At 35.4% G+C, this 12,640-nt stretch overlaps 1 protein-coding gene across 6 annotated transcripts in view; it reads left to right on the top strand.

Annotated features, from left to right (window-relative positions):
• The window catches only part of LRBA (LPS responsive beige-like anchor protein), a 369,063-nt gene that overhangs the window by 99,136 nt on the left and 257,287 nt on the right, over positions 1 to 12,640 (top strand). The window lies entirely within an intron of this gene.

Raw genomic sequence — 12,640 nt, 5'->3', positions numbered from 1 at the left:
TTCTTCACATCGATTTATTCGTTTTAGTGCCTATATTGCCAAATTTATTTAGAGTGTGCTGATAGACATTTCATGAATACAAATGAAAGAATCATAGAAGGTGTGAAAAATCGATAGTCTACATTGTCAATAAAGTGCAGTAAGAACAATTACTTCTGGAGATTACACCTAATAGATTTTACAATGAACTAGTGAGGAGTAGTTACATTTTCCAGTGAGGTTATTATTAATGAATGTAACCAGAACTTTGCTCGTCTTATTTTCCTTCTTCCTAAGGAAATACAATATCATTTTACCCTGAAAGGAATTTAATATTCCTTATGGAACATATAGAATCTAGAGACTGTTATTTTACATACGGCAGTACTGGAAGTGAACATTGTTCACAACTTCTAGAATATGAACTTGCAGCTGATTTAAATTATAAAAGAATCTTTGCTACTGAGAAATCCATATAACAAATTTTACTGTTCATTCAGGAATGTGTTAAAGTAAAAACTAATCCAAGTATTAAATATGTGTCTGACAACTTGGTACTACTATTTAGAAAAATTAGTTTTTGGTATCCATGCTGCTTGTATCAATAATTAGTGCTTGACCTTGCCCTTTTTTTTTTTTTGGGTAAGGTAATCTAATCTTTCTTAAAATCATGTTGTGCTCTGTAGTGTACGTCACTTGTTTGGTTTTGGGAAGTGGAAAGGATAAGGAATAAATGACGTGCTCTAATGCATCTATTTGTCATATGTGTCACAATGCCACTTAATGCTAATCTAATCAAATTGAAGCTACCGTGATTGCTTAGCAGTGCAAGTTGCACGGGCTGAGGTGGTTCTTTGTGGAGTAGTAGAAATAAACGAGTAAGGTCACAAACACCTCAAAGTCTTTTTAAAGTTACATAGCAGCTTGGCAATTTTTGGCAGAATATGAAAAATGATGTGAGAAATGAATCTAAAATTAGCTCCAGATGTATACAGATTGTTCTGGGGTGATAATTACATTTTTCACTTTGAATTTTCCTAATTCAAAGAGGTCAGCATGGCAATCACAGAAGTGATTTATTTTGTTAAGAAGTGAACTGTCTTTTGCTACATGAAAGCTTGAGAGATATGAAATTGAATTTCAAGCTGACATTTTACAGATACTGGGAGGAGATGGGCTTGAGCTTGATTGATTTTTTCTTTTTTTTTTTCCTTCTTTTTTTTTTCTTTTTTTCCCTGCAAGATAGGGTGGGAAATGAAGTGATATCCTTTTGCTAAAATTTTAATTAATTTTTAAGAGGAGATGGAGAGGATGCAGTGCCAAAGATCAAAAGATCAGGTCAAAAGCCAGTTTTTAATCACATAAATAATGTGGCATAGTTATGAAGTAAGTATCTGAAAATTTGATTTAAAACTTCACAAATTTGTCAGCCATCGTTTTATGAAATTGAAAGATTGCTCTTATTAATCTTCAGTGTTTTTTATGATAACCTCTTCCTTAAAATTAATTTTAAACATTGTAGATAAGATGTAAGTACTTGGATTGTTTTTCTGAAACACCTGACATTTTTCCGATATTCATTTAAATCTGTGGATGAATTATATTTTTCTTCCTCAGAAATGGAAAATGGAATAATAATATCCTACAATTTTGTCATAAAATCTTGAAAATAAAGCTCTTTAATGGGTGAAGTAATTTTTTTAAAAATTCAAGAGGTACAATTCTCTGAAACTATTTGTGACATCTGGTTAATTTATTTTCTTGTTTAAAATTCATATATTTAGGCATATGGAAAAAACCCCTTATTTAATGTTTTTGTGTTTGCATGTTTATAAATTACTTTCTGCTTAACACAAGATAAAAAGAGAAACAGGTGGTTTGAGACCCAGACAAAAGGCTTTTTCCAAGACAAAAACAGTTGTGTTTTTTGATAGACACGCTACATTTTCAGAGTGTGTGTACTTACATTTCTATAAATCTATCAAAACATAAAGAATCCTTCATTTACTATAACTGCAAAGTGTTCCTGCTTATTTGACATTAATATCATTTTTGAAGGAATCGACGTTGCATTCAAGGCCACTTTATAAAAGCATTGTGTTGCTCATCCTAATTCAGTCTGACACACATTCCAATAACACTACCTCCCTTCCAGGGTTTGAAACTAAATTTATGGCTGAGCATTGTGAAGTGCATCATTTAAAAGTGGTTTCAACCCAAAACATCTAATAAATAAATAATGTGTATGGCTACTCAGTAGCAGACTTTCTAGACTAGAAATCATTCCATCGGATGCTCAACAGTCCACTATCGGAGTGGGCTGTCAGATAAATCTTATAGTAGCTGCATTCATGTCCTGTAAATCACATGTTATTGTCTGAGCCTTCTGCCAGGTCATCTATTCTTTTCCCATTTATCAGAAATGCATACAGTACAGTGAACCTGGAAGCACCATCTCGTCTGGCCTGGCATCCTGTCGGGGCAATTAAACCAGCCGAAAGAGAGAAGTTCTCTTTCTGTTCTCCTGTCTAAATGAATGACATCAGGATGTTGGAGGTGCTCACATGCAGTTGTGAGACAAGACTTCTGCACGGGGAAAGTGATGTCACCCCTGAAGGAAACATTTTCATCTAGAAAGGCTCTCTCTCTGTGCCAAAAACTCAGAGGGGCATGGGTGAATTGAGTGCATATCCATAAAGCATAAATGCTACCATGCTGCCTTTCATTTGTCAGATGTTTTCTTGAAATGCATGACTGTGTAGGAAAAAACTGTGGTCTTCCCTGCTCTCTCCTGAAGAGATTAAAAATATTTCTCTTGCTTATGTACATGAGCATATTGTAGCTCCAAGGTGAAAAGGTACGAAGTAGGTGGGATAGGTTTCATACTTTTCCTTGATGCCTTTGGATTTACAAAATTTCTGGCACTGGAAAGATGCTGCTTTTTGTAGTCTATCATCGAATCATTGGTGGAGTTTGTGTTAGAGGACTAATTAGGTGGTTCTTCTCAGATTCATCGTGTACATAGGAGTATTTTTCTACTGAATCTAAATGTTGTAGACTACAAAAAATAAACTTGCACTGACAGATTCAAACACTGTTCAGCTCTTGGATAATTTTCTAAAATTGATGGAATGCCACGCAACCTGTTTAAAAGGTTACAACTGAAAATTAATGAATACTGCAACAACTTGTATGAGCCTTACACCATCACTGCCCACAGATGCTCCCCATTTGCTTGTTCAAGGGATTCTGATTCTTGGTTCCTTGTTCCTCTATCCAGTGTTTTTCAAAAGGACTAAAGCACATTCTTGATAGCTGATGGTCTATGTAAAACCAAGACCAATGTTTCAGTACATTTAGTCACTAGATACTTTATCTTCTGGAAATACTAATATGATATATTGCAATAGAACTACAAAACCATAACTATTAGATGTATAATAGGACCTTGACAAAGTATTACTTCCATGGGGAGATGGAAGAAGGAAACCTAAACCCTAATACTCCAAATATTTTTCACATGCAGAGATAGCGTCTCCTCATATTGCCCAGTGAAATATAATCATGGTTGAACATGTCATGTGCAGATCTTACAGTTTTTGGAGGTTTATGCATGCATTTAAAAAATACAGTAGAGGCTGATTAGTAGTATTAAGACAGAAAAAAAAAATACACTGTGAAAGTTTGTCTTACTGCCTTTATTGGCAAACTTAGAGGTCTTCAGCTTGCTTTCTTTTTTCTTTATCTTTTTTTCTTGTGTTAGTTGTTGTTGGTTAAGTGGTGAAGTTTTTGGCACAGGTATTTCTTTAGCATGGTATTTCATATTCTACCAAATCCCTTTGCTGGAGGATTCTGGTGCTCATGAAGAAGTCAGTGTGTGTCTCTTGCATGGGCAGCATCTTGGTCTTCTCATCTCTCTTACTTAGATAAGGAATCTTAATTGAGCAATACCAACATATTCCATGTACCCATACAAAGCATATGATTCCATTATTTTCCCTAAGGAAGTGCAACAGGAGTTGGAATTTTTTCAGCAGAAATTTTCCACACCCTCCTTCCTCTTCCCCCCCATTACTTAAGTGTTTGTGGAATGAAGTGGGATCTTCAGGCTTTTATGAGTATTCTCTGCTCAGAAAAAAAGCTTTGCATCAATGACCCAAATTCACTACCTCAGGAATAGATTTCTGCAGTGTGTTCTAAAATGTGGCAAGTCTTTGAATTGCTTGGAGATTTTAGTTGATGTAGAAGATGTCAGCTTTTCAGTGTTGGTTGAGAGAACACATTATGCTGATGCTCTGGTTCCTAATTTACTTTTAAGTGCAATTTGATGTGATGGATAAGTAGTGATTGCTGTGAAGTTTTAATTGAATTGACTATAGGTTATCTAAAGACCAATGTCACTGTGATACCATGGCAGCTGAACTCAACAGATTCATCAAAACTGTAGCAACATCCTGGTTTAGATATGAAGAGAATAAATGCTGTTGGAATACTTCTTATGTACCCCAAGTATTAGATGATGACATTTTAATCACAATATGTTCTTCCATCTAATCACTTTGTTATAACAGCTGAAAATAAGTTTAAAAATAATTTGATAATCCTTTAGATATGTGGTCAAAAATATATAAATGTGTTTTGGCATAAAGGGTAGATTTTGTAGGAATTTTGTAAGCTTTCAGAAGATTTTCTATCAACTGCAATACATGCTCTAATTTCCTTTTAAAAGCCATGTAGAAGATATCAGGAATGGAAAGATACTCTTTTTATACAGTATGAACTTCTGCCAGTAGGATCTTTGCTGTATCAAAGATTAATGCAGCTGTACTTCAGTTAAAAAGCTTCAGTGATAGATTGCTTTCATGATAAAATGGTTAGAAACATAACTTTATCAGGCAAATGAAAATGATTTAGATCTTAACACACACAAATTGAAAAAAGAACTTAGCAAAGTCTAAACTGAGAAGTCGAGGGGAAGATTTCGCATGAATCATGCCTGTAGGTGTTTGCGTTGTGCCTTGTTTTGCTAACTTTCCTTGAAATGTTGTGCCAGAAACTTTATAGTGCACTTTTGTCTTCTTTATTTATTTACTTATTTTAAATTATTTTTATTGCTTGTGCTCTTTTGAAGTATTTGAATATTGGAAGTATACTTGCTAGCCTAGCTTTTTGTAGACATGAGGTGGCTGTGGAAGGGAGAATATTCAAGATCATCTTACTCTGGTATGGATTATTTAGATTTTTAAGCTGCTCAGACCTGCCTTCATACCAAGTGGATCCAGGCACATTAATAAAACTGCGTAAATCCTAACATTTGAAAGCATGGGATTGCGAAGCATGTTGTTAATTGTTATGCAGGTAGCAGTAGGGATGTTTCTAGTGTAATTTAGTGACAAATATTACATGGTCCTTGTAACTGGAAAACAAAATGGAAAATCTTCATCTTAATCTTTTCTAGGATACTACTGAATGGAAAGTAATTGGGAAATGTCGAGCTTTATGCATAGTGCTACTTCTGATATTTTCAGTAAAAAGATTTTACATTATAAACTGTTTTCTCCTCAAAATTTCTTTTTCCCATGCAATGTATGTTTTAATCAACAGTGGTTTAGTTTTGCAGGGTGGAGACTGTGGTCAGAGCCAGGGAGAGGGAAATGTAGATCCCACAGTAGCCAGGGGCCATGCTAAGTATTCTCCTGGGTCAGAAGAGATTTAAGTTCAATTAACATTCAGATAACAATTACGATCAGCAAGTAAAATAATCTGTCTGAAAAGTTTCAACATATCCTCACAAAGCAGCTAATAGTCAGCTTAAGGGCATTCAGCATTCCTGTAGAAGAGTCCAGTTCTGAAAGAAATCTCTCTCAATTTGTAAAAGCAACATTGTGCTTCATCTGTTTGTCCTGAGTTGCCATTTCCTTTTTTTTTTTGTATTTGCACAGTGAGCTGTTTGGCTAGTGGTCAGCAGGACTGACTTCGGAGAATGTGAATAAAAGTCCTGGAAAGTGTGGGTGGGCACTGGCTGTGGAATCCAGACTCCTTAATATGGTCCTCTGGTGCTTGAATTTTAGCTACTGTCTTGTCAATGAGTTTCCGGTTAACAAAACAGGTTATGTTACCAAATCTGTTCTCTAGAGCACCTGGGTTCTCCCTTACGCTGATGTATCTGGGGGTTTATGCATAGTGTAACTTCTTTTCTTCCTGAGTGGGTGTTTTTCTTCCATCTCTGAAATCTGTAGATTTCAGTTTGGGTGCTGAAAACATCTATTGACAACTTTCATGCTTGGTATTTGTCACTGAGTAGAGTACTCGAAATATTTGCAAATGGATTACATGTGCTGTGTGCTTCATTGAACTACGTTATACACTTGAAGTGTCTGAAACTGAAGATCAGATTGGTAGATAACTGTCTGAAGTGCAAATCTGATAAGATTTAACTAAATGGAAACAGCTGGGAAAACCTTTCCTTTGAACTGGAGTATGTGGAAATTACATTTAAATTAGCTGCATATATATTTTTTTTCTTTGACTTAAGCAGTATGTAGATTTTTTCTCTCCAGAACCAGATTATTGTAACATATTCTGCGTGAAACCCCAGGATAATGTAATACCTGTTTATTATAACTTCATCCCTGCTCCGATTTCCTGTTGCTTTCTAAATTGTTTGAGCGTTTAATTACCTGTAATTGCCTGATGAGTTCCATGGAATTGCTTCTAGAGCACCCTAGCATGTTTTAGTAGGAATTTCTTTCAAACTCCTTAAAATTGCTAAATTTCACTTTTCACTACACTTAAGATCTGCTTGAAATCTGTCTTTTCTCCTAGGTGTAGTTGGTGGCTTCAAGAATATTATGCTTTTAGTATTGCTTATAGATAGGCCATTTAAAATGCCTATGTCCATCACTGGCTAAATTTTAAAAACAAATTAAAAATTGTGTTAGACTCACACAAGAAAAAATATGCCATGAAGTGGATGAATATATATTGACAGTTTGCTTAGTATCAGAAATCAAAGAAGTTTATAACTTTACTTTTGCCTTAAGAATGAAAATAGTTTGGAATGCATTGACCATTATTTGCCAATACTGCACGAATAATAAGTCACCTATTCTTGACTTAGTGATGCAGTAAGCACTTGGTAATTGTATCCTGGCAGGTCATGGTCTCAGTGGTTAAAATGTGTTTGCTTTATATCCTTATATCTTTCCATAATACTTAGTCTAGGAGGATGTTTTAAGGGTGTATTCGTTCTCCACTTTGGGGATAAGATATACAATGTGGGATTTTAAGATGAGCAAAAACTAGCACTTCTTAGCTTATGCTACACATCTGCTTTCTGGGAAGGAATTGTGAGCTTTGGTGCTTTTCAAGTAGGAAAAAAAGTCAAGATGGGTTTTATGTATTAGACTATAGGTGTAGTAAAGCTGTGACATTTTTGTTTGGAGCGATGTGAAGTATTGTTTCTTGGGATAATCCAACTGGAGGATTCAACATGTCTCGCAGGCTTTTGGTAGAGAAATGGATAAAGAATAGGGTTATGAACCACAAAACCATTCCTTGAAATAGTTTGCCACACTGGAGTGAAGAGAGATGAACTTTGCTAAGTTGTTCTTACTAAAACAGAATTCTGTGGCAAAAATGAGGATTTTTCCTCCCTGATTTTGTTTTTTTAAAGTACAATCTTTAGTGATTCTATAGACTTCTCGTACATTGTAAGTTCATTTGAAGAAAAGTTATCTCACATGTTAAAAATTATTTGCAGTTGGTCAAAAATTCAGGACATAATGTTGGGTGAGTTTAATGGAAAACACCTTCTACAGCTCAAACTATTAGCCCTTAAAGTTGTGTTGCTGAGAGTTTGATTAATGTATACATTTTTATGTCTAGGGATGAGAGTGGATTGTCTAATGTAAATGTGAATCTTGGCAGTGGGATAGGGGAAGACAGATAGAGGACAACTTCATTTCCATTAATGTACAGTGCTGCAGATGTTCAAAACTCAGGGAACATAATTTAGCTACAGAAGCAAGACTTTTCTGAAGAAAAAAGGCATCCTGTTGCTTCACCAGCACACTAGGACTTAAAAAAACACCACCATTTAAGGTGAGTTTTGTGCAGCAAGAGCACACCCTGTGGCTTGGCAGTCTAGTCAGAAGGATGATACCACGCTGACTTTATAACTAGATCTTTGAACAATATTCTCATGGGTGGTAAATGCAAAACAAAGTAATATCAACTGGCACTTAATTCTGTGAGCTCCCTGCTGGTGGGGCTCTGCACTGAAATGGAACTCTTCCTGACAGGAAGTCAGCTGCGAAGTGTGGAGACCTCTGAAAATAAAGTGTGCTTTAATTTGACACCCTGCTGTTTTACAGCCAGTCTGTTTAATTTGAGACTATGGAAAGAGGGTTAGTACAGGGGAGGGGTATGAGATTATGGAAAGTTCAGTGAGCAGCAATGCTTGTTGCTGATTTAATACTAATTACAAATAATGGGACTTCTTTGTTTGTGTTAATAAACCAAATAACAATATCTGTTTCCAAGCAGAACTGCTTGGGGAACTCAGGATTTGGGGAGCTGTGCTGTTCACTGGAAGTTCTACCTGGGCAAACTTTGTGTAGTGGTGCTGTTCAGTTTCTAGTCTAACATGCACTCTTATTTATGTGCATCTATGCTTTTTGCCTATTTCTGCAACTGGGGAAACATTTGTCTCATCAAGGATTGTTGTCAATGTACTGTTTTTTCCATGAGTATTTTGTGATACCTTAAGTGATAAAAACTCATAATTCAGGTTATGCAGCAATATGATATTGAGGTCTGTTAGGTGTTAGATCCTAGTTCAGAGTCAATTTTGATTTAGAAGAAACAGCTGGATTTTCTAGTGCTCTTTGAATAGTTCTGCAGACATTTATTTCTATGTGAAACCAAAATGGATATATTTGTCTTTTGGTAAATCTACTTGGTGACTGTAGGTGAGGATTTGCAGTGAGAGCAGCAGAAAATTATTTATCATATTTATTGTAGTGACAGATGATAATAGAGATCTTTGTTGCAATGTGTTATATATATTTATTATATTTCAGTGTAAATAAAGACAATAGACATAGGATAAGGAAGAGAACAGAGTATGCAAGTGGAGTGTAATGGGAGAGATGTTAGCTTCTTTGCTTTTTTTTTTTTACATTTGATTTAGCTTCATTTTCTCCAAATCTTTTAAGAAAAAATGTGCATTAGGATAGGATTGCCTAAGGGAATATCAGGGGACAGGTTCGGTCATCCTGTGTTACGAGTGAAGAGGTGGCATTGGTTTGCATACTTGAGTTTCAGTCCCTCAAAGGTACAATGGTAGCAAGAATCTTGTCTATCATGTGCATGCATTCATTATGAGTTTAAATAGAAACCAAGCTACATTTGGGGAAAGGGTGATACCAAAATAATGAACTCATAGAAGTTTGGGTTGGAAGGATCCTTGAAGATCATTTAGTTCCAAATCCCCTGCTGTATAAAGGGACTTACGGTTCTAAAACCAGTGTCGTATTTCTTTATTAGTTAAATTTATTTATTTGAAGCTAAGAATATTGAGCAGGAAGGTTGCTGCTATTTGATGGTGATGAATGTTGCTATCAATGGGACCAGACCAATGCTACTGGTGCTGCTGTGCAGCACTGAGTTTGCTGTGATTTTCTTATTTTTGTAATTTGTAGTCTATCTTGAAAGGCATTTTCCTTCCTGTTCAGTGGTTTTACAAAATCTCAAATTACAATTACAATTAAACAAAAAAGCACTAAAATCAAGGGTCAGTTGCGTTATGCTCCTGCTTTTCCTCACTTTGCCTTTGTTCATGAAAACGATGCTGGCACTGCAACTTAATTATTTGGATCTTTTCCCTTTGTTCATCTTATGTTGTCACTTTTCCTCATGTCTGTTTTTCTGACTCATCTCCTTTGACTTAAGAGTTTTGTGCTTCCCACTGCTGCTTATTTACAGAAATGCTTGGTACTTTGATTTCTCAATTAATTTTTAAGATTCCTGTTCGTATTCTTTCTGAAGCTAGTCTTTCATCTTGGCATTGAAAATAGCCGACGGTTAAAGAACCTGGAGAGGAAACTGCAGTGGAGAAGGTTTGCTGCTAGATGAACTCAAACCTGACCCCTAATTTTGTTTCATGAGGCGTCATGGCAACAGCCTGCTAGTGGGAGAGAGAAAGGGAGAAGCTGCCTGGGTAAATTGCTTCCTGCATCAGAAACTGGGGACCTGAAAGCAGCGATCCACTCATTCAGTTTTTTCCCCAGTTTTTCATACTTCTTTGAAACTAGATACAAAGATGAAGTTGATGCATTTTGATCAGAGAGATATGCAGCTTTTATGCTGAGAAAATTATTACTGATGTAATTTTATTTATGCAGACAGTGATATTTTTATAATTTTGTATGAATTTTGGATTAAATTAAAGTTTTCTTCTATTGCTGTTTTAAGAATATTTGGTGTTACCATAAATTATGGCAAATGCAACGTATCTCAAAATTTTTTTGTGTGCAATTGTTAAAGACTATATGCTGTGCATTTTACATAGTTTATCTTTCATAACAATGTACTTTATTAGGATAGATTTGTGTCCTTTGTAGAGAAGGCTACAGTTGTCACTTTGAGAGTAATCTCATAGCACAAAAAGCATTGTCTGACAAGCTGACAGGTTTTTTTTGTGGTATTTTTACTGAAGAATCTAGTACTTAAGTATATAACTCCAGCTCTACATGTGTATAATTTATTTTCAGAATCTATAAAAGCTTACTGTGACTTGAACTCTAACTTTTAAGTATTGAAATTAAACTCTCATTATAGTTTTAGGCATTTACCACCAACAACATATACTAGTTTATAGGAGGCTCTGTTTACATGGAATAACCCACATGGTTAAACAGCAGGGGAGTCTTCTGCTTTTAGTTAAAAACCCGCTGTTTCTGTATGGCTTATTTACTACTTCTTTAATTCTTAACGTAGTGTGCTGTGGAATTGAGCATGCAAAAGGCTGCAAAGAGTTCTGTTTTTTGCGTCTAAGGTTATTACTTGCTGTACAATAATAAAGGCACTATTTTATTGGGTTAGTTGTAATTAACTTCAGCACTAGGCATTGGTATAAATCATTCCTAATCTGTTTTCTTTACGTTTTCATTCTTCTAAACTGGTTTAACATAGCTTCTTTCTGTCATCCTTTTACATGAGGACTAGGGTTGTAATTGCTTTTTTGAATTAGGCTGTCGGAAACTAATGTGTGTGTTGGTCCAAGAATTGATTAAGGAACACTAATGAATTTCATATAGCACTTTTAAAATATTTGTAATAAATACTCTGTGGCGGTGATCTGTTATAACATTAGAACTCAATACTGTGTTGTCATGCTGTGCAGCTGGGAAAATATTTCAGTATGAGAAACTTTGATTTGGTTTCATAGTTAAAATAGTAAAGAATTTTGTGGCTATGAATTTTAAAAAAGTCATGTTCCAACTTTTCCCCAGAGTATATTTTATGAAAGTAGCTATCATTATTATAATCTTTGTTTCAGTGTTTAATACAACAGAAGAAAAACACTGAAACAGTGTTAATTTTCATTTTTCTGCTTAGATTTAATATTTGATACCACGTAAGTCCTGTGCCATTCTGATGGATTTATCAATACACAAGTACTATAGCATGTTTTGTTGTTCCTCAGCAGCACAGATTTGAAACGGATTTTGTTTGTTCTTTTCAGTCACCTTTGCAATGCTGAATGTGTTTGTATCTTGAATTCCTTCTATTTTTTAGGGGTAGATAATCATACATGCACAATTTCAGCTCACCTTTATGTATGCTTCATTAGTTTGACATGAGTGTGTTTGGGATATTTTCTCACATTAGTGGGCGTGGTGTTATGCCTTCAGTTGAGAAGCTCCCTCATCTAGTTAATTTTTACACAACTTTCTCCTAGAAGACTCATTAAAATTTTGAATACAAAGACTTCAGTTGTGTACTGTCAACTGGCGGATTTTTTGACAAAAAGCAATGTCTTTTTTAGTGGAATGCCAGCAGTAAATATTTTTTATTATAACTGGGTGTGCTTGATAGTTTTAAAAGTCTTATAAAAATAATTAGCTCTTTTATATAGTTCTAATGGCAGTCTTGCAAGTTTCCCCTGGAGCAGTCTCTAATGAACAGGCCTTGATTTTTCCAGTTGGGCTTTCAGATTCCCAGAGGACTTGACTTCAGACCTTGAAGGGCAGCAGCTGCCATTTGTCTTGAGCCTGGAGTTGCCAAACAGACAGACCACGTACTAATAGGACACATTTGTACAGCCCGGGTACGTGGGACCCCGATAGAGCCCTAATGACGATCATCTGTTGAGAGCTTGTAGCTGGCCAGGGTTAGAGTAACTTTTACCACCCTTATTGAAATCAAACCCTCTCTCTTGATTAGTGAGGTAGCTTGGCTTGTTACATAGATGCCATGTTAAATCTTTCATAGAGAAACCTTTGTTTAAATTTCAGTAAATCCAAGCTTGCTCATATAAGGCTTTCCCAATAAGGCTTTTTGGGTGACAAGAGGGTCTGAATTTTTAGGATAGTAATAAATATTTTTCCAAGTTCTCACTTTGTTTCAGGATTCAGCAACACTGGTGATATTTTGT

This window comes from Pseudopodoces humilis, chromosome 6 (genome assembly GCF_049639895.1).
Source record: "Pseudopodoces humilis isolate 2021_Gansu_Grassland_sample_001 chromosome 6, ASM4963989v1, whole genome shotgun sequence".
Taxonomy (NCBI): domain Eukaryota; kingdom Metazoa; phylum Chordata; class Aves; order Passeriformes; family Paridae; genus Pseudopodoces; species Pseudopodoces humilis.
Note: the sequence above shows the minus strand (reverse complement) of the source record. Positions and strands in the feature narration are given on the sequence as shown.